This window comes from Silene latifolia, chromosome 2, assembly GCF_048544455.1.
Source record: "Silene latifolia isolate original U9 population chromosome 2, ASM4854445v1, whole genome shotgun sequence".
In the NCBI taxonomy this organism is placed as follows: domain Eukaryota; kingdom Viridiplantae; phylum Streptophyta; class Magnoliopsida; order Caryophyllales; family Caryophyllaceae; genus Silene; species Silene latifolia.
The window spans coordinates 71,481,885-71,505,605 of record NC_133527.1 but is presented as its reverse complement, the minus strand read 5'-3'; the positions used below and the strand labels follow the sequence as shown (position 1 = coordinate 71,505,605).

General features: G+C 33.1%; 1 long non-coding RNA gene across 6 annotated transcripts; it reads right to left on the bottom strand.

Moving 5' to 3' along the window:
- Window positions 1–6,859: 6,859 nt before the first annotated feature.
- LOC141642802 (uncharacterized) lies at window positions 6,860–22,751 on the bottom strand. Of its 6 annotated transcripts, none has more exons than XR_012543449.1 (7): window positions 22,512–22,751; window positions 20,782–20,892; window positions 20,336–20,400; window positions 18,338–18,587; window positions 17,887–18,244; window positions 7,626–7,905; window positions 6,860–7,450 (listed from the first exon to the last, which is right to left on the bottom strand). It is a non-coding gene; the product is annotated as an uncharacterized LOC141642802 (long non-coding RNA). The 6 variants fall into 6 exon arrangements; XR_012543446.1 differs by lacking the exon at window positions 6,860–7,450 and having other exon boundaries at window positions 7,545–7,905; window positions 17,887–17,949; window positions 18,140–18,244; XR_012543445.1 differs by lacking the exon at window positions 6,860–7,450 and having other exon boundaries at window positions 7,545–7,905.
- Window positions 22,752–23,721: the final 970 nt, after the last annotated feature.

Genomic DNA, 23,721 nt, shown 5'->3' with positions numbered 1-23,721 from the left:
TATCGTGTAACTCCTTGCACATAAATCCATATCAATTCTAATCACTTAGCTTCATTTCTTTAGTGCTCCGAACTATATGTCTATATAGACACTTCTCTCAAAAATTCGATTTGTAACATCTCATCATACTCCAAGTATACGAGGTATAAGAATGGTGATACATCTATGCGTAATGAATTAATCCCGCAGCGGAAGCAAGTGGATTCAATTTCTACATGTCCAATACCTTTGAACATGACAAGACTCTTATCAATATAAGAATATTCATTTAACACTAATATCCACTCAGAACTATCCTTATAGGCCTGGATACTTTAGAGATGTATTATTCTTCTCCTAAGTCTTTCATTATTCACAATGATCCATATGTCCCTTACATATAAGGCTAATAACACCACATTACTCCCACTAAACACCATGTATAAACAGAACTACTCGACAATTCGAGAAATGTTTATCACATGATCAAAACACACAATTCAACTCTTTGACATCTACTTTAAACTCCCTCTTAAGTTTGTATCCTACTTTAGGATAGTTGCGATTTACAAAATACATGCAAGATGATTTAAAATCCAACTTTATCAAATCATATCCGAATACAACGAAGCATTGTTGTTGCGTGCAAAACCCTTGCCACCAACCAACCAAGCTAAATAAACATTTTCATGTTTATGCCCATTTCGGACTTTTGTGGAGTTGAAATTAGATAAAGCATCTTAATAAGTTACAGATTTGTTACTTTCAAAAATAACATGACTCCTGTCCACTTAGAATTCGAAGAAATAATTACTGATTTTGAGCAAGAAGGAACATCTTCCTACGTCTTATTCTCAGTTTGTGGCTCTTGAACATTTTCTCTCACTCTAACTATAAGAAATAATACTCCTTTCTCTAATAGACAGCATCACGAACCACAAACCCTTTGTTTTTGTGATCATGTAGGAAGAGAGACCACACGTTCATTATCGATACAAGCTACAATTTAGGTACCATGCCTAACCATATCTCATATGAAATGTAGATGATTGCTTTAATTATGTTTTGATTTAGTGGAATAAGTAAATACTAGACAAATTGTGATAGAAACTACTTCCAACTTTATAGTAAAGTTTCAATCATATCGTATAGGATTCTTTGTCACTTTCTAATATTATGAAGGTGAACGTGTGATACTATATTACACTCCTTTTGGTGCATATAAAAGTCTTTACTTTATTGTTCCCTATATTAACAAAGTACTAATACTTTGGTTATTATATCTAGGTTTTGATATTTTTAAACATTCATTGAACTTATTCAAAGAATTTCTCTTCTTACCTCATTTAGTGGATACCAAGTATCTACCTAGTTCGTTGGTAAAAGAGATAAAGAAGTAATAACCCTTTCTGATTGAGTTGTATTCAACCATACACATCAAAGTGTAAATAGGGCGAATATCTTGCTATATTCATAATTCTTTTCTAGAAAGAAGTCATGAATTATTCTTGCTTTGAATACAAGATTCACTCATACCAAGAGATTCCATATCAAATGGTTTGGGACACTAGTCAAAACTAGTCTGTATGAGCAATTTCAATCGAGAATCGAGAAATAATGGGGTTCACCAATTGGAGTCTTGTATATATGACATTTATTTTAGTTGGAATATAATTATATATGTATGGTTTCACCATAACCTTAATCGTGGTATGTAAGGGCACAACACTTGTTTTAATTGCACAATAGTGAAACCCATTGCGTTTTTCTACAAAAATTTGAATTATATTCTTTTTTAGACTTAGTGTACATCATAACAATTATTGAAGTACAATTCTAAATACAAAACTGAAATGAATACACTATAACACTTATATGTCCATGGATGAAATGGCAACTACCCTAGTTCCATTCATGTAAATTTCTGAATTTATTCTTGCTAGTCATCGTACGATAATTCAATGTTAGGATTCTAAGGATTTAAAAAAAAACCCCTCGGATTGTGTTATGAACACATCCTCCTCTAAATACCCATTTAGAAACGTGGTTTTTGACATCCTTTTGCCATATTTCATAATCATAAAATGTGGTATTTTCTAACATTGTTCACAAATTTGTATCAAATACTCATGGCGTGATAATTCGCAAGAAGGCTATGTCAATGTCATACATATTCAAGAAGGAATATGTTGGTGTCACACAACCAACTTCCTTGATCTTTACTTATTAGGGATTTGTCTCTATTTTAGTGTCTAACACCTTCTCTTTCGAGCCTAGTTCTATCCTTAACAATTAAGATAGATACTTTACTTCTTATTACTCCCACTCACTTCAAGAATTTCTACTTGATGAAGACTTATCTTCATATAAATTCCTAGTTAATCTTTTACAAGAATGAACTCTTTTGTGGTATTTGGTTAATTAAAATTTCTAAGAAATTAATTTACCAATTTTACATTGTCATGTGCTGAACAACTTAAGTACTTTGATGACAAGTGTTTAGTTTTAGCAATAAACTTTTGAACCGTGGATGCATAGAAGACATTATCAAAACATATTTTGACTAATCATTACTTCTATTCACATTTCTTCATAAGAAATCATAGGTATGTAAGAAATTTAAGATGTTAATCTTATATTTGCATAGGACAATTCCTATTGAGTTCTATGGAATAGAACGATTTCTATGGATATAGTCCACAACCTATGATACGGTTCATTTTAGAAAGAGATTATATTTGTCGAAAATAATAGTGGTTTAGCAAAGACTCGTGTTACAATCGAATTGATATCATATATGTGTAGGTGCCATAATAAAGAACAACATAAAACAACGAAATAGTGGGAAAATCAAACATTCATCGTTATATATATAAAACATTTAAGAATGTTTTAGCATTTATATAGCGACCTCTACCCAACTATTATAAATGATCCCGAGATCCAAATTCATATCAATTCGGGCACGGTGAGCCGACTCATCCCTAATCAATATAACTCGGTGGATTAACTCTTTAATCGATTCTACTTCTAGAACTCTCGGTCAATAAAATTACTTTAATATTTATCTTCAACCCGGAACACATGCGACTACGATGACGAATACTTCCGTTGAGCTCAATCCAAATTTCGATGTAGTAACAATTTACAACCCACTTACCCAACGTAACAAGTTTAGCACCCCGGTGAGCCGAGCCTACTTCCTTATGAAATTGGGATTCATGGTTCTACTATTTGGTAAGGCTAATTCTCAATTATTATTTAGTGAGAGATCTTGTCAATTTATTATCTATCTCGTTTTAAGTGAACTAAAGCTGTGAACAACGATAATTATAATTGACACGGTCGATGACTCGATTAAATAATATGCATGTGTAGTTATGGCGATTTGGCTATGCAAGCAAACATATAAAACAAATGCAAAGCAAAAAAAAAAAACAATAAAATCCTAGTATGGCCTTCCTAAAATAGTAAATCTAATAAACTATTTACAAACTCGGAAACCAACTCCATTGTTCTCTTGAACTTCATATGGCACGCAATTCATGGCAACACCGTCTTTGTCGGACCGCCTTCTCGAATGGCACCGTCTTCAAGGAACTCCGGAATTAATAAATTACATAGCTTTTCTACTTTATACATTATAAAAACAAAAACAAAATAAAATAAAAGTGATACGAGATCACATTAATTACAACCGAATCGATATCCCCATTTATTTTGGGAAATACCAATTAAAAAACTAAGGCCATACTAAGTAGAAATTACATAATTCAAAATTATATAAAATTAAAATATGACAATCATAATAAAAATGCAGCATTACTATATGTATAAAATATGCCATGTGATGTGCCAAATCGCCCTATTTAAGCTAATATCGTATATTCGGTCCGATTTTATGGATAATTTTGACTATTAACTTATTAAAATCACACATTATTACATAAATCAAATCTATGTCTAAGTTAATTACCCCAACCTTCTTAGGACTCAAAAATTTAGTCTTCACTAAATATTTGACAATAATTCAACTTGATATTATATTATTTCTCTTTAAACATCTTTTATTCATAATAATAAAGAAATAATTCCCAATAAGTCATAAAAATTCGAAAATTTCAAAATCATAATTTTTTATATTCTGAAAAATTCCCAACATTCCAAAATTTTAATAAAATTTTCCCTTAGATTATTTTAATTTATTTCACAAATAAATTGTATAAAACATAATTTTAACCCTTTAATTCCAAATTAAACATAAAATTATGCAATAAATAAAAATTAAAATTTTGAATATTCTAAATAAGTTACTAAAACCTGGAAATGACAAATTTTTAAGCCCAAAATCGAATTTTTATATTAATGACTAATAAAGTTGCTATTTATCAATTTATATCACATAAAAATTAATAACCATTTAAATCATACGAAAGTTAATATGCTACTTTAGATCTGATGTTCATATCATATATACAACATTGGAAAAAAATTTCATGCCATAAAATTCATTTTAGCTATTTTGCTAAAATAGTCACTATTTATGTGATTTTTACATCTAAAAATCATAAATCATGCAAACTAAAACCATTTTATCTCCAAATTTACATACATAGTGTAAATATTGCATGTGACAACATACTAAAATTTCATGGGCAGAAACGAAGTCTATCCATTTTTAACAAAATACCTCTTTTTAATCAATTTTTATCATATAAAAATTGTAAAATATGCAATATAAAACACTTTAACTAATTTTAGCATTTTAAATGTCATTTTATGCAATAAAATGTAATAAAAATACTGAAATCATATTAAAGAGCAATAAAATACCATAAATCATCAAAATGACCTAAAATACATTTAGGACCAGATGTTATTATGCAAAAAAAGTTCGTTGTGATTATCCTCATAAAACACAAAATACAAATTTTATATGTTAAACATTTTAACTCGGAAAAACAAAACCGATTATGCATGCAACAACTCTTTCTCTGATACCAATTGTAGGATTCATTAATCTCTTATTAGACACTTATAATAACTATGTTTATTTAGTTTAGTCATAAATTAATTAGATCCTATGCATTCATAACATTAAAGTACAAAGTAAGAAGAAAACAGATCAACTTACAATGAGGGCCGAATGGTTTATACTAATTGGTCTCCAACCAAATTAGTCTTCTTAAGAAAAACCAAGTGCTCCAACAAAACCCTTAGATTCAATAGTAGAATCTACTCCTCAAGGATTGTACCAAGGTAATCACTCTTAATACATATACTAATTTAGATACTAGAAATTAGTATATATACCCTTAAAAAATAATACCTAATATTATTGTTTACTACCTTTAGTATTGGTGGAATAATATTAGAGATTTTGAACAAATTATTCATAAAACCATTGTTATGTGAGAGAGGATGACGGAATATAAGAGAGATAAACATAAGTTTTCTACACTAGAAAAATGAGAACCAAAATGTTCTCATATAGAGAAGAGGGAGCAGGTTTTGGCTCTTATTGGGAACAAAAATTATTCTTCTCAATTTTGCTTTTTGTCTTCACAAGAAAGGCTAGGTGTAGGTCTAGTTTAGAGTAGTCATGATGGTGTTTCTTAATTAAACTAGTTGTTGCACCGCGCCCTATCAGGCGCGGTGCCCAATTTGGTAGAATTCTAAGTGGACATTAGGTGGTAGAAACCAGTTGCCTTGACGAGCAAAAAATCATGCCATTTCAAACACCCAAGTAGATGCGTTATATATTCGTGTAGTAGGACAAAACACAAAGGGAGCCAATTCCTAAGCATGTGATATGCTCGTTACGTAGCTTACAAATAAGGCAAAACGAGCATAGAAACACCTAAACAATTTACTCACAACCATTTTACGCATTTAATCATCAAGCCACTCGTACACCCACTGTGAAGCATAGTGTTTATTACAAAATTCCCATAAATGCTTGAAAATGTCATTTCTAATGCAAAATAATGGTAACACAACATTGGTAAAAATGTAAAATAGAAGGTAGAAACCTAGAATGACAATGTCACAACTCACAAAGCCACATAAGCCTTATTTCTTTCGCACACAAACTTACAGACCTAGATTACATTAGAGCAAGAAGTGATTACACAAACGACGACGGAAGAATACATAATACTCGTAGTAGGCTTTTGTCTCATTCCATAATGACAAGAGTTCAAGACGTACACCACCACCACTAAGTAGCAAACCAATGGGTTTGAACCTGCTTGTCATCAAGATTCTACCGCCAATGTTGCTAGGTGGAAAACAACTTTTCAATGCACTCCATGTTTCAATATCCCATAAATCGTCTAGGACAATCAAATAATTTAGCTTTATAGCTAAATCCACTGTTCTCACTTCATGAAGATTATTACAAGGGCCAATTATCTGACTTATGATGAGCTGGAGCAACTTTTTCTTTTTATAATTTGAGAAACATAACACCAAGCATGAGTAGTGAAAGATGGAGCAATACCTTCACACACTTTCACGGCAATAAGTTGTTTTGTCTGAACCCGGCACGCCAACTATGGAGTTGATCTCTAATGATCACGACCCTGTACATAGCCGTTTCATTAAATTTTCTTCTTTGTCCTCGAAACCTATCATTCATACGTCTATTGCTTTACCATGTTTCGTGGCTTGTTTCATAATCAGTGGGGCTTCGGGTTTTTCTTTCAATTCTGGGTTATTACTTATTAACTTCTGCTTTGCTCTTTATAGATGTCACAATTACATTCGGGATTATCTTAGTCGTGGCGGTCTCTTCTTCGATCAATTTAAGCTCTTCCGTGACATCAGCTAAACGCATTTCGAAGAACCATTCTGAAACCTCCTTAAAGGTGTCTCACATTTTCAACTTTGTGTGCTATGTTCAGAATCAGAATTTTAAGCTCTTTCAAATTCTCTTGTTCATCATGCTTGAATGAAATATCTTCCAGAAATGAATTGTATACGGTTAATTCATCAAAAAGTCATTCAATTTAATGCATAGAAGATGCTGAGTAGTCACGTTTGTCATCCTTCAATTTCTTCAAATTTATTATAAGACTCTGAAAATCCCACTTCAAATTCAGGTAGCTGGGACGGTAATAGTTCAGAATATTTTAGATGAGCATTACTTACAGGCAGACAATTTTTTCCACCACACTATGATGAATGTTCTCACTGTATATTTTGGCAGAGTAGTAGCGAAAAATTGTTCCAAGTTCACAGATCCCTTTTCCAATTTCAATGAGGACATCATCCAATTCTTCTTCCTCATAAAAGAGTAGAAGTGGATCAGTAAGAATACATTTCATAACAATGAGCCCCATCTCCAAAGTTTTATCATGACTTTCTATGAAATCTAATCCAGTAGAATCAGAATTTATTAGCTCAATCAAGTTACTTATCAGAAACCGGACCGTAGGAAGCATAATCTTATTCTCCAACTCTTTCAAGTCTTTTAGTTCCCAAAGTGGAACATCAATTGTTAGCCCAAGCAAACAAGAACGAAGTTTGGCACCTAAAACCGGTATTAATTGACCACCTTCAGCTTTTACAAAGGTTAATGTCCTGACTTGGTTAGTTAAATAGAATGCTAGTTCTGAGAAACTACAATCGACATCACATTTTACCAGTTGATAATCAACTTCATCTCATACGAGCGCCTAACTCTCCAAAATCATCGGCATCTACTCCATCTTCGGCTAAACGAACTCCGTTTAGCTTTTGCTTTAGAATTTCGATTGCATTAAGAACCAGTTGAGATGCATTGACTCCACCAGTAGACTCAACAGTGAATATGAATGAGTCCTCTCCTGGATAAATTTCAACAAGTCCTGGCTTCCTCATGGTCTCTTCTTTCTTTAGGACCTCGTCGTCATATGTATAGGCCTCGGGGTCAACAACCACCACCTGGTCATGTAAAGGACCATAAATGTTAAAAATGTCTAAGCCGATAAAGGGTAGTATCTAGCTAGAATTTATTACGGCAATGGTAACTGAAAAGATGAAGTAAATCTAACACCATTGTGACTATCTAATCTAAAACAGCCACATAATCTAAAACCCATATAAACAATAATAACATAACCATGTGCCACTTGTGTAATAGTATCAACTACTATCAACAGAACAAGTCAAATGATTTTCCTACGCATCTATATAAGTGAATCTTCCCGTACAACAACTCTCATCTTTTAGACATCGTTCTGAGTAGATCATGACTTCTTAAACAATGAATGAACTAAATGTCCATTCAAAGCGGTAGCAGAGAGCTAATACCAAGAGAAATTATGCCAACTAAAGGCAAGTGCTAACAAAATGACCTCAACTACTATAACAAAGTTAAAAGACCAACAATTCTTGAGTTGTGATAAAGTGTTAACCATGTCAATTGGTGGACTAGTGCAAATAGTTATGAATCTTGTCACAAGACTTAGAAAAAGTTGGGTTGTAACTGTTAGGAAATGTGTCCTCAACAATAGTGCGATTACATGATTTAAATATCATTATTAAATCTCATTTTAAAGAATACAATTGGGAAGTATTTATACTGTCAACTGGTCAACATATATCGGTAATGATTGGCTGACTAGAGTTTGACATTACTGTCGTGCGACGGTGGTGATCAGTTGACCCCCTAGGTCATACCTATAGGGCAACACTCTTAATTGATTATTTAATTAATCGTATAACGTTACGAGTTAATTAAATTACTTGAAAAATTGACGGACGATTTTGGAAGTAAAATTTACGTATCAAATTGAAATGTGATTAAATGAGATACGGTCTGAGTAATTGAATTGTATCATTACTCGGATGAAATTATTGTTTAAAGAAACAATTAAAACGGAATGAATAATTTATTATAAATACAGATTGTTGTAGTTTATAATTTGGAAACATTTTTGGTACAAGTAATTACGAATTACTAGTCGATTTTGTAAAATGACATATTTTATGAGTATGTGATTTTTAATATGTTAAAAATACATTACATTGTGACATGTCATGTAACATGTCACATGTGACAAATTTGACAAATGACAAAAATAAAATGGATTCTCCATTTTATGTCTTAAAACCGAAAATGTGGGTGGACATATAGTTTATATTGTGTTATTTATTTTAAATGGAAACACAATCATAACAATGGGTAGTTGGCTTTGCATGCTTGGTCTCTTGTGAAGAGCAAAAATGAAAGCTATTGGGCAACCTACCCAATGCCATTATTTCGGCCAAATGAAGAGAAAAGAAAGAGTTTTTCTTTTCCTAATCAATTCATTCCTTCAACATCTTATTTTCTAGTGTAAGAAAATTAAAAATACTCTCTATAATTTATGAGAATTCTAGAGAAATAAACTCCAAAATCCCCTTACTCTTGACCGAATATTCAAGAGCACAAACCATATTTTTGGGTCATTTTTCACAAGAATTAATATTATCTAGTACTCATAATATTAATTCTAATTAAGAGAAAGCCTTGGGTATAAAGCTTAGGGAGAGATCTTATTCTTAGATCTTTGTTCTTCCATTTGGAATAGCTCAAGAACAAGAAGAGAAAGATGATCTCTCTTGTGCCCAATATAGCCGAAATATTGAATGTAAGGACATTATTTCTCTTCTCTTTTATTAATGTTTGCATGCATAAAATCCGTTTTAATTTTATGACAAATTAATTAGACATATATGAGTATGTTTAATATGTATATAGATCTACATTTCCTTCAATTGGTATCAGAGCGCCACGGTTGTTTGCATGCAAATTGGTTAAAAGTTTTTCCGAGTTATATGAATAACAAAATAAAACTTGAAAAATTTGTGTTATTATGATATATCACGAAATAATTACATGCATGATAATATTTCTGGTCCTAAAGTGTTTTAGGATATTTTGGTTAATTTTTCGGATTTTTATTGTTCATATTTAATAATAATGACATTTAAATGTGATTTTATGAGTAAAAATGTCATTTTTGGTCGAAAATTAGCTATACTTCGAATTTTCACTTGGTTTTTGGATATGTTGTTACATATATTATTTTGAGATAACCTGTAAATTTTCATAATTTTTGCACTTGTTATGCTCGAAAAATGAATTTTTTATTATTAAATTCGGATTTAAGAGAAAAATAGGTTAATATGAGTTAAATTTCGAATCTGGTCATAGAAAATTTATATGTTGTCACATGCAATTTTACAAGATGTGTGTAAAATAATTGGCTATAAAGAAGTCTTTTAGCATGATTTATGAATTTTTGAAGAAAAATGACATAAATAGTGACATTATTAGTTGAAAAATTAATAAAACATAATCTATGACTTAGGAAAAACGTCTAATGTTGCATTTTATTATATTTTTCCAGATCTAAAATGAAAAGTTAATGAAAATTTTTTTTCCATGTTTTTATGATTATTTTATTAAATATCGATAAACCGCAACATTGTTTTTCCGGAAAATTTTCGAAATTTTTAACCTAAGATTTTGAACATTATGAGTGTCATGGAATTTTTCCAGAATGTTCATGAATTTAAATTTCAAATTTCAAATTTATTTGAAATTTTGGATTTATTTGAAGTTAAATAGCTTATTTTTGTAATTTTTGGTCCATTTATGAACAATTTAAGTAAATAAAAGTTAATTATGGTCAAATTATTAGTGAAGACTATATTTTGAGTCCTAAGAGGTTAGGGTAATTAACTTATGCATAAATATGAGTTTATGTATTTTTGTGATTATAAAATGTTGAAATCACGCGAATCCGTAAAAACCGAGTAATATACGATATTGGCAAATTAAAAGGCGATTTAGCATAAAAATTGAGCATGTTCATACATAATATAATGCTGCATTTTCTTTATGATTGTCATAATTTTAATTTATGTAATTTTGAATTATGTAATTTTACTTAGTATGGCCTTAGATTTTAATTGGTATTTCCGAAATGTATGGGAATATCGATTCGGTTGTAATTTTTATTGTGATCTCGTATCACCGTTTTGTAATTTAATAGATTTATTTTATTCTAGTTACAAATGTATAATAGGAAATTATGTAATTTATTATGTAATTTTATTCATTCCGGAGTTCCAAAAGACGGATTACTTCAAGAATGGCGATACATAAAGACGGTGTTACCTCGAGATGCGTGCTACAACCGAAGTTCAAGGGACCAATGGAGTTGGTTTCCGAATATGTAATAGATTAATAGTTTTTCTATTTTAGGAAAGGCCATACTAGGATTTATTTATTTTTATGCTTGCATTTTATTTTATGTCACATGCATCGCTAAATCGCCATAACTAAACATGCATTGTCTTATTTTATCGAGTTTATCGACCGTGTCAATTCGAATTATCGTAGTTCACCGCTTTAGTTCACTTAAAACGTGATAGATAATAAATTGACATGACCTCTCGCTAAAACAAAACAATTGAGACATAGCCTTACCAAATAGTAGAAACCATGAAAACCTATTTCGTGAGGGAGTGCACTCGGCCCTACCGGGGTACAAACCTTGTTACGTAGGGGAAGTGGGTGATAAATGTCAATCCACCGAATTCATGTTGATGAGGGTTTCATCGGCCATACCGTGCCCAAGTTGATGTGGATTTGGATCATGGACACATTTATTCGAAATTTGGATTGAGCTCAACGGAAGTATTCGCGACCGTAGTTGCATGTGTTCCGGGCTATAGATAAATATTAGAGTAATTTTATCGACCAAGAGTTCTAAAAGTAGAATCGATTAAAGCGTTAATCCACCGAGTTATATTGATAAGGGTTTCATCGGCCATACCGTGCCTAAGTCGATATGAATTTGGGTCTTGGAATCATTTATCATAGTTGGGTAGAGGTCACTATGTAAATGCTATACTTGTTTTTCCAAGTATTAATAAAACGATAAATGTTAAGTTTTCCACTATTCCGTTTTTATATTGTTCTATTTCTTTACCCAATTCATATACGATATCATTTCGTTTTTGATTCAAATCTCCATTAAAATATCGTAACTAAAGACAAATATGAATTTGCTTCTAAAACCTCAAATGAACCATTGATAAGGATCTCTTGTAAAGAGTATAGATTAAAGTTATTCATTATCAAACAGGTTTTTGATTATTGACTAACACATCTACTTACAATGGATTGTTATTCATATACTTAAATGAATTAAGTACCTTGAAGCGATAAATTGTTTTGGTAATTAGTTTTGTCAGAATTCGTAAATGACCAAAATAGCGCAACCACTTCAATGAAAGTTTTAAGATTAAAACGAACAAATGAAGAGTAATCTTCATGAATTCAATTTTGCTTCTCAAAGCAAAGACTCATTGAAATGAGTGGGAGCATTCTCTTAAACCGTTAAGATGAGGACGAGGTTCAAGAAGTAAAGATTATAATGGAATTGATACAAGGTAATGTTAATGGTAAAGTTGTTGAGAATAACGATACTAAACCTATCAATCCCGACCGATAAAGTTTCCATTGTCTTAAAATGTTGGACACGAGAAAGGAAACTACCCCAAATTATTGAAGAATCAACAAGTTAGTTGTGGGACATCTAATGGGACCTTCTTCTTTAAAAATGTTTATTTGATTAAACATAAAATTTTGCTAAGTACTACTTCGTCTATATTAGAAACCAATGGAGGTTTTCATCATTGTACTTGATACATAGGATGATTAGAATATGACGACTAGCAACAATGATATCGAGAGACAGAGTAATTGTGTACTCAATCTAGTTTTTGGATTTAAAGTTGTACTTAATTATGACTATTAAGTGCATAAACTCTAAATAAGAATATAAACTTGTTAAGATACAAAAGAGGTTTTCACCTTTGTGACCCTTTACACCATGATTTGATGTATGGCTAGCCCATCATCAAGGTGATTATATTCTAAACCAAACTAGAATGATATATCATGAAGATGATGTAAGACTCAAATTGGTAACCCAAGATTAAACCTTAAATTTTGGAATGATGAACGCAAAGAGTTATCGAGTACTCTTGAAACCATTAGGTTGTTAATGGTGTATGCGTATCTTGTATTCAAAGCAAGATGTCTCGTGCCTTTTGGTTGAAAAGGAGATCGAGTTTGTAAATCATCGATCCAAAATAGGTTGATCATTTTCTTTTACCAACGATTTAAGTTGACGATAATATGTTCACTTAATAAGGTAAATAGAGAAATCTTTGAAGAATTTCTTAGAGTTCAAGGAATCACGATTTAGTCGTGATGGGATTATCAAAGTGAAGACTTTGATATAAGCAAAGGAAATGTGATATAGTATCACAAGTTAATCTCTCCTAGCACGCATTATGGAATAATGTGTGATTAGATAAGAAATCAAACGCTATTCGATATGGTTTGGATTTCAATCAAGTTACTTTGAGTTACTTGATCCTTTTGGGGATTTTATCATTTTTGTCTAAATTATTTTTCCACTAAATCGAATCATATGAGATATGAAATGGTAAGGGTACCATGGTTGTAAGTTTTCACAAAGAAACAAATGCTCATTTTTCCCTCTTCAATTAACACGAGTACGACGGGTTTTGCGGCTCGTGAAGTCTGTCTTTCTAAAATATAAGTTTATTTCTAGAAGACAGAGTGGGAGAAAATTATTCAAGAGCCACAAAGAATGTTATGTCGCAAGAAACTGGTCTTTCTTGGCTACATGAGACGTTTTTGTGTAAGATGTTGTTTCTTTAAAACCTAGGAGGTTAAATTCGTCAAATTGATAAAAATGATGGATTCATGTTACTTTTAAGAAAGTAAAGAGCTTATAACTTACAAAGAAATCGTTTGATTCAAATTGATTACTTCTAGAAAGTAATGAACATATGACTTACATAAGAGTGTTTAAGTCACAACTCAATACAAGGCTTAGAGCCATAAAAATCCGAAACAAAAGGGCTTGATTAGTGACAAAGGGTTTTGCACTAATAAAGAGATATTTCAAGCAAGATTGGTTGCAAAGGGTTTTGCACCAATTGAAATGCTTAAGCCTATTGGGATCTTCTTAGGGATTGTGTTTCGTTATTATGAAATACATAGCGAGTGAATCTAAAACCCACTTCTTCAATTAGAAGGAATGTATTCAATACATATCTTGAGTTTTGAAGATTCTTGCAATCCTAAGATAATGTGAAACTTAAGAGAGGATCTTAAGTAGGACATCAATGAGTTGGAATCAACATTTTGGATCATGTGATAAAACATTTCTCGATAAGTCGAGAAGTTGTGTTTATACATGAAGTTTAGTGGGAGTTACGGAAGTTTTAATTAGTCCGATATGTGGATGACATATTGATCATTGCGAATGATTTAAGACTTTTGGAGTATTATAATACATCTTCAATATCCGGATTTATGAAGATAAATCCACATGATATAAGCATCAGTAAGAAGTCTTATGTTGATAAGATTCATGACTAGTTCAATTAAATTGAACATATTTGATTGATTTCATTTGCTTCCGCTGCCGAATCAATTAAATGAATAATGATGTATAACACTTCATATGCTTTGAGTATGATGAATTGTTTTCAAAATCGAATTTAAGTAATCTTTGCCAAGTACGCCATAAAGATTGTCCTTAAGTGCTTGCAGAAGCATTAAGGCTATAATGCAAAGTGTTTATGATGCAATTTTGTGTAAGGGTGTTACACAAGTGACAATTGACAATTGAGATTGCGCATGGTTTCCGACAAAACCATAATCAAAACACACTAGGATGGTTAAGATACCATTGTGGCAAAGTTAATTAAGAAGTAGATTTTCTAGAATCGTTCTAGGCAATAAAGAACAATGAGAGATATTTATAACGGAAATTGAGTACACTTGCGATCATGAGATGTGCAAGAAGGAAGAGTCCCGCACACTGCGAAATCAGTGGGAGCTGTTATAAGGATAGAAGGCCTATGTCTTGATTGGATCTCGACACGTACTCAGAAAGTTTTGTGATGCAAATGTATACATTACAAAGGAAAACAAGTATGTAGTAAGGTTGAGTAAGGTACAAGAAATTGATAAAACCTACTAACCAAAGCCTTCTCAAAGGCTAAACATGATGAGTCATGTCATTTCAATTGAATTGAAATGAACAACTACGTACAAGATCAAATTAGATTATAGGATATGAAATAGTAATCAGGCATTGACTATTCATATGTGATAATCGCATTTGTCGTTCGAGTTTTTCTTTAAAAACTCCTTTTATACTTTGTTACATCCAAACGGGTTGTAGTGACAATTGAACCCCGTTAAAGTGAACACGGATTAACATTGTATTCGCCCATAGTCACTTGTATGAGGTGACGTCTCGAAGTGACTAGAGTGTGATGCGATTGATGGCAAGTTCAAATGCCATAGAGTCATGTGAGATGACTAGTCGATCACATAGGCAGACTGTTAGGAACTTTTTGTCGGGCCTAATGACCGCTTATAGAGTTCTGGCAAATTTATATAGCCTGGTCGTGGCGAGAGCTGCTATAGTATTCAAATGAGTCGATTCTTTTGACTAAAGACTATTCACCTAAGATGGCTCAGTTTCAGATTAACTTTGATTTGTGTTACTACGACCTTCGTAAATGGGGTCAAATGGGCATATTTTGGGTTATGATGGCTGTGGCTAGTCGAAGGGAATGAGTGCGATAGGAATTGTCCACCCCCTTGTCAGGGTTAAAACAATATCTCAGGGCCACTCGAGGAGTAATGAACGGAAATACGTGGCCACGCTCGGAAGGTATCCGAGTGGATAAATCCGGTCAATCGGTTATTCTCCGGATCGAGGAAACCACTCTCGATATGATCACTTGCAAGTACGACCGAAAGACACCTTGCATTGAGTGGGAGATAGTAATAGGACAAGAGAATTGGTGGTGCACACTTGTCGAGGACAAGTGGGAGATTGTTAGGAAATGTGTCCTCAACAATAGTGCGATTACATGATTTAAATATCATTATTAAATCTCATTTTAAAGAATACAATTGGGAAGTATTTATACTGTCAACTGGTCAACATATATCGGTAATGATTGGCTGACTAGAGTTTGACATTACTGTCGTGCGACGGTGGTGATCAGTTGACCCCCTAGGTCATACCTATAGGGCAACACTCTTAATTGATTATTTAATTAATCGTATAACGTTACGAGTTAATTAAATTACTTGAAAAATTGACGGACGATTTTGGAAGTAAAATTTACGTATCAAATTGAAATGTGATTAAATGAGATACGGTCGGAGTAATTGAATTGTATCATTACTCGGATGAAATTATTGTTTAAAGAAACAATTAAAACGGAATGAATAATTTATTATAAATACAGATTGTTGTAGTTTATAATTTGGAAACATTTTTGGTACAAGTAATTACGAATTACTAGTCGATTTTGTAAAATGACATATTTTATGAGTATGTGATTTTTAATATGTTAAAAATACATTACATTGTGACATGTCATGTAACATGTCACATGTGACAAATTTGACAAATGACAAAAATAAAATGGATTCTCCATTTTATGTCTTAAAACCGAAAATGTGGGTGGACATATAGTTTATATTGTGTTATTTATTTTAAATGGAAACACAATCATAACAATGGGTAGTTGGCTTTGCATGCTTGGTCTCTTGTGAAGAGCAAAAATGAAAGCTATTGGGCAACCTACCCAATGCCATTATTTCGGCCAAATGAAGAGAAAAGAAAGAGTTTTTCTTTTCCTAATCAATTCATTCCTTCAACATCTTATTTTCTAGTGTAAGAAAATTAAAAATACTCTCTATAATTTATGAGAATTCTAGAGAAATAAACTCCAAAATCCCCTTACTCTTGACCGAATATTCAAGAGCACAAACCATATTTTTGGGTCATTTTTCACAAGAATTAATATTATCTAGTACTCATAATATTAATTCTAATTAAGAGAAAGCCTTGGGTATAAAGCTTAGGGAGAGATCTTATTCTTAGATCTTTGTTCTTCCATTTGGAATAGCTCAAGAACAAGAAGAGAAAGGTGATCTCTCTTGTGCCCAATATAGCCGAAATATTGAATGTAAGGACATTATTTCTCTTCTCTTTTATTAATGTTTGCATGCATAAAATCCGTTTTAATTTTATGACAAATTAATTAGACATATATGAGTATGTTTAATATGTATATAGATCTACATTTCCTTCAGTAACATTGTCTCGAATCGAGGTAACTTGATATGTGCTTGCACCATAGAGTAAGTATGAAACTCTGAATGTGCTACTTACAATGCAGGATAGAGATAAATATGATGTTTTTCAACCTGCAAAACATGGTCATATTAAGTAGACAAGGAATATAGCACTTTGATATAAATATCAGAGTCACTTGCCAAACGTCCGTTCAGCTATATGTATCAGTTCGGTAAAAGCCTTCTCTCTTATATCTCCTAAATAAATGAACTTGAACCTCGAAGTTCAGAGGTAATAATCTTGCCAATTGGTAATAATGACCATGCCTACATATCTTGATACATCATCATGTTATTTGACGATTCCCGTTTTTCTTTTTTTTGGCGATTCAATGGAATTACCCAATTGTAAATTTGTCATGATTTTATTTTCTCATGGTCATTTGTACCATCACCATTTGAAATCAGGCATAGTGTAGCACTATTCACTTGTGCATTCCTATATAACATACTCTCCTTTCAAAATTGCTCACTTGCGCCAAAATTAAACAGATCAATTTCAAATAGTAAAAGTGAGTACAATAGATATAATAGATAGGATACTTTGTCATGGTGTCATCTATTCAATATAACTATAATAAATAACAATAATTAAGCAGAGAAGTTTCTAAAATCTTCACCAGATTCATCACCAAAAACCATCTTTAACTATTTACCAGACTTGTTTTTCCACATGAACCACCTAGCATCATCATCAATAGCCACATAATTACCTACAACTGATAATTCAACAAATAATCAAAGGGGCGAGCAAGTAACGGATAAGAGCTTTGACATGAAATTCCACATCCAGAAAATATGTCATTTTTTTTACATGCCAGTTATCGTTAAGGCACATACAATAGTTAAGATATAGTCTCGTAGAATTGTACCAAAGATCAAAATGACAATGGATAGGGATAAAAATACCAGTCTGAACTGAAAAGGTTAGACCACTGGATTCCATGGTTGAGAAGGGATCTGCTGGAGGGTGTGCGAATTCGGTCAAACCGACTGTCCAGCTGAAATTTGGGCCTGGCCATTATCCAAACAACAAAGGAGTCCTTATTTATAAACACACAATGTAATTTAAACAAAATGAATGGCTAAATAAACTGCTAACAGTACTTTAAGCAAGTCGGGCCAATTCCTTTGATCAGAAATCTAGCAATTTCGCATTCAGCAGAAGCTGAAATGGGAGTTGGAATTTGATGGTAGGGTCTTCAATTTTGCCTCTTATAAAGACTGTTGTCGTGTTAGTTTGAATACCGTAGCCGATTGTTCCATTTTTCTCTTTGAAATGCAGTGCTCATGGACTGTGCACTAGGTTCGTAAGAAGTCATTCATCGACCTCTTCCTTCGTCCTAAATGACTTAACCTGCATAAGTAATTACACACATCACAGAACTTCGGCATGACATGTTCTCTTCAAATGTTAATACTCCAACATTTGGTAAAGTCATGAGTGGCGGTACTCATGAGGGTTCAAATCCTGTCCGTCTCACATGATATAACTATAAAAATAAAGACAATATTAATGGGATAAAATCGTAACTGACATAGCCTAGATACTTTAAGATGGCTACTGCTAATGAGTAAGATGGTTTTAATGCTCCTAATCTAGTCCATTTGGATTTAAATTTTAAAGTCCTATAAAATTCCCTTCATATAATGCACTTAAAGTGAATGAATGTAAGTCTCTGCTCATAATCACTCGACTTCAAAAGATATAAAGATGGGGAGATAGGATAAAGCAAAATAGATCACTAAATTCCTGACAAAGTGAGCTGCTGTGAATCATAGCATTTTCATGGCAATAGCATCAAGAATGATCAGTGACTTGGTATAAATCATAACATGTTGGAAAAACAAGAAATGACAAAGGAGGATTAAAACTAATAAAGGCGGAGAATTTCACTTACACTTCCAGAAAAATACAGATTCAGAGTAGCACGGACTCTCGCCTATGGCTTCGTAACTCCAACTCTGTGTCGAAATATAGGAGACTCGAATGACCCATAAAGTACCGAAGATATATTTTTGCCTAACAGTTGAGAGTTAGCATAAGTTCAATTTGGTTAGAAGTCTCAATATTTCTGGGGCAAAATCAATCTCATGGTTTACAGTAGTAAAACATCAAGGGTGGTGGAAAACACAATTGAGATATATCAGGCAATAACTGTGCTATAATTCACAAAAAGATCTGTCTCTTGAAACAGATTTTCTAATAGAACTGCCCAGTTATGGGTTAATGTCAAGAATGGCGCCTTCTTTCTTATGATTGGTGCCCAAGTTTGGCTGAAGAGCGTAGTAGTTCCCATTTCTCTCATCAATAATGGCCTCCTCTGCACTATCACTTTTGTTCAACCTCACTTATGCCCATAAGCATCCACTTTTTTCTCTACTCCGCTAGGGCCATGACTACTACTTCAGCCACGAGTATTTGGGAGAAGCGCTTTTGTCTCGGTAAGGGTAAGACTCATTTAACGGTTGTAATATGTCTTAATATTGTGCTTGTAAACCAAGGGCATTTCTTCTATTCATTTGTGAATATCATGTTTATAACAACTCTCCACTATCCCTCCTACACTCACTCTGAATTTGAACAAAACGAAGGTAATTATACTCTTAATCATTTCTTAAGCAAATATATAGCAATACTTAATTGCTCGATGCAACTGAACAGTTCACAGGGAACTGGCGAGGTTCAAAAATAACCAGCATTCTAACTTTCAACATGAGAAAATTTGGCATAATTGATAAAATTTGCCAAAACAAACACACAAGATCAAATCAGCCCTCACTACGAACCGAGAAAGTGAATGGACTGATGGTAAGTGTACGGCCGTCACTACCATATTCAAAGATTATGAATCTCAGTCTTCTTTAACACTCAGCAGAGAGAGTACGATTTTTATTAACATTTATATTAGTGTGTAAAGATTTGAAATAACTTAAATGAAGGAAATTAAACAACTTAGAGGAGTGACGGGAAAGGTGGGTTTGTGGAATTTCAATAAATCAAAACATTTAGATTGCTCGCACAAATTATGTTTTCTTGTCAGTCATAACTGACTAAAGAACAGATAAACGAAAATGCCGAAAACACTCGGTCCAAAGAGATACCTTCACCAATTGAGTGAATCCTTGTTCTGCTAAAGCATTTCGCTATAGGAGTTTTCTAGTTCATCCTGCAGTCAGTCCAAAGAAACACAGCCGAAAATTTACATCTAATACAGTGGCAATGATTAACAAAGCAGACATCAAAAGGTTGTTTTTTCTATGGAAAAAGCTAATTTCATATTTTCTTAAGAAAGTTATACTCCCTCTGTCCCAATCATTTGTTTACCTTTGGTTAAAATACCGATATTTTTGTGATGGGTATTGTAACCAAACGTAAACAAATGATTGGGATGGAGAGAGTATCAATTAAATAATAATGTGTGAGATGATTGCCACCAAACCATTTCTATTGATTAATATATCTATCAGATACCTTAGCACCGGCATGAAAAGATCATAGTCATATCTGATGCAATCATATGAAAAAATAACATTGAGAGCCTGCTTACCAGTATGCAAATCGTCTTAATCGTCTGTAAATAGGATTTTGTAGCTTCTGCTGGAGGTGGTAAGCTCATCGAGATACTCGCGATTTGCTTTCGCCATGCAATTTCGGGAACCTGCATAAAGATTAATACTTATGATTGCTTGAAATAGGGCATGGAGTTGCCTAAATTACCGGGAATCATCTGAGCATTCAGTTAATGGCTAGACGTAAGCTAGGTCAAATACAATAGTGTGCGCAATGCATCGTGCTAACAACACAGGACTAATTTTGTTGTCTAACTCCACATTCTTAGATTTTGCAATCCACCTAATATAACCGGACTTTCGGGCACCCCGCCATGTGATACATTACCTCCATATGGTCTCAACATTCTGAAATGCTGAACAATTTCCAAAATACATGCTTCTAGAGTAGAAGCTCATTTAATACATTTTATTTAGCCATAATATCTTAGTGGTCAGCCATGCAAAGGAATCTCAACAAACACTGCCTTTTTGTATAAAAAAAGAAGAAAGAAGAGGATGTTTCATCATTTTCTTTTAATAACTGTGCATATAATGAATTAGATGATCACGGACACAAAACACACATTTAAATATCCTCAATAGCTTCTTTTCTCAGTTGTATTTTAAGCTCTAGAATGCGAATAAGTGTGGCTCTAGCCTACAATTAGAAGTGACAAAATTTCATTGCACAAGTCAACCACTACTGAAGTACAGGAACATGAAACACAGAATGGGAAAAGCAACTCATCTATAGAGTACCTAGTGAGAAAGCAATTAGCTGAGTAGGTTATGTAGATTCTTAAATATGAGCGATGTCTCCTCAACTCTCCTAGCATATTGTGAAGGTTTCTCCACAAGAATGTCAACAAGCTCCAAAAGATGCAGTTGTAGCTCTATATGGATATTGCGTTTATCCTATTCCCCTCAAAATATCCATCCTAAGAAGGTCCAAGTGCTCTGTATCGAGAGCACAATTTAAAGTCCTAGATAAAATAGTTAATCCGAGAGCACAATCAGAAAGGAGCTAATGTGAAGAACATTCACAAAAAACTCCTGTGCGGTTTTGATCCCAGGGGAACAAAAAAAAAGGCAGAAGAAGAGTTAAGCCCATCATGGACTTCTCGATATCAATGACCCATTTTAAGCCATGAAGCTGTAAAATAAGGACGAGCATGCATAGTTTGCCACCTTGGCAATCAATCACATGGAACTTTGCAAGCAATCATGAAATTGGTCTCTCTTAAAGACAGCTAGAAAAGCATCATCAATTAAGTACCTTGAACTCTATTACTACTTATCAATGGTTCATATCTAGGACCATTGATAACAATCTTAATGCTAATGCTAAACATCTGATGATTAACGAAAACAAGTAAAAGAGAAAAACGGTAAAAACAAGTCACACAGAATCCGACTCACTTCATTCGCGACAATAGATAACAATCTAAACCTCTAAAAATGGCCAAATCACTGCATGCAATCAATCTTAATCCAAAAATTAAACCATAGATTATCTTAAACTAACTCACATTCAATAATCCTGCTCATGCCAAATTCGAAAAGATTAAAGCGAAGCACGCAAATATCCCAGAAGAACTTCAATTCGTCCAAATTAATGCATGCAATCAATTCAATTAATAAACCTTTAAAAAGTCCCAAATGATTGCATGAAATCAATTAAAAACCAAAAAATAAATAATATATGGAAAAAAGCAAAAAGACTGACCTGAAGTGTGACCATCGATGAAAAAACAACCCTCAATGAAAAAGCAGAAACTGCAGGAAGACGAAAATAGTGGAAGTTCTGGAACAGCGATGAAGAATGGAAGTGTCTATGGTGGAATTAGATTAGATTAGATACACAAACGAAAAGAAAGAAGAACAAAAATGGCAGTCGTCAAATTTCACTCTCAGGAGAACATAAAGATAGAGAGATGAGATGAGAGATAGATAGATAGAGAGACAATAGAACAAAGCAGCGAAAAAAACCAAATACTAATGGTAAGCAGGGAAAAATGGGAAAAATGGGAAGAGTTACTGTTCTGGCTGCAGTAATCAGAGTTGGGGCTTTTTAGAGAGTTTGGAAGAAAATAAACCATAAAACCATAAACAACCTACTTAAAACCTGCACCCATATGTAAAATGGACTCCATTTTATCTTTTGTAATTTGTCATTTGTAATTTGTGTGACATATGACAAGTAATATGTCATTAGGCGTAATAATGCATATTTAACAAATTAAATATCAGTATATATTTAAATAAATTACATTTAAAAAATTAACAAGTAGACATTCTATTTGTTGTTAGCAATAGCGGTTTAGCGGAGACTCGTCTTACAATCGTATTGATATCGTATATTAATATGAGAAATGATAAATAACCACATACGTCAAGCGAGGCTAACCCTAATATGAGAGACGACTGTAAGGCGACAAAAAACTTGTTTTACAACCATTAATTAGGGCACTTTAATTCGTTACTATGGCACGAAATTTAGCAGAGAAATCACGTAGTAGTCAACGATCTATCCCTAAACGAACTTCACCATCAAAGAAGAGTAGTAATGCCTATAATAATGGAAAAAAGAGAGGACCAGATGAAGAAGAGGTGTTACGTACGACAGACACTTACTCAGAATTCTCATCAGACTCAGACTTGGTTTCGTCTTCACTTCCCTCCTTGAACATGGGGCCTTCTCCAGTTGTGATCTTGAGAGTGCGGCCTTGACGATCGGTCCACTTGAAAGTCTTCCTCCAGCCTTGGATAGTTTTCTCTGAGTTAGCATCAGAGATTAAGGCAGTAAGGTTGAACTGGTTGTCTTTGAGAGCAATGTTTACGATGTCGTCGTAGTTGACGTGCTTGATGTTGTCTTCTCCGAAAAGGAGGCTCACAACTCGCCCGTCAAGGCAAGGCGTTGATTAAGACTTGATTGA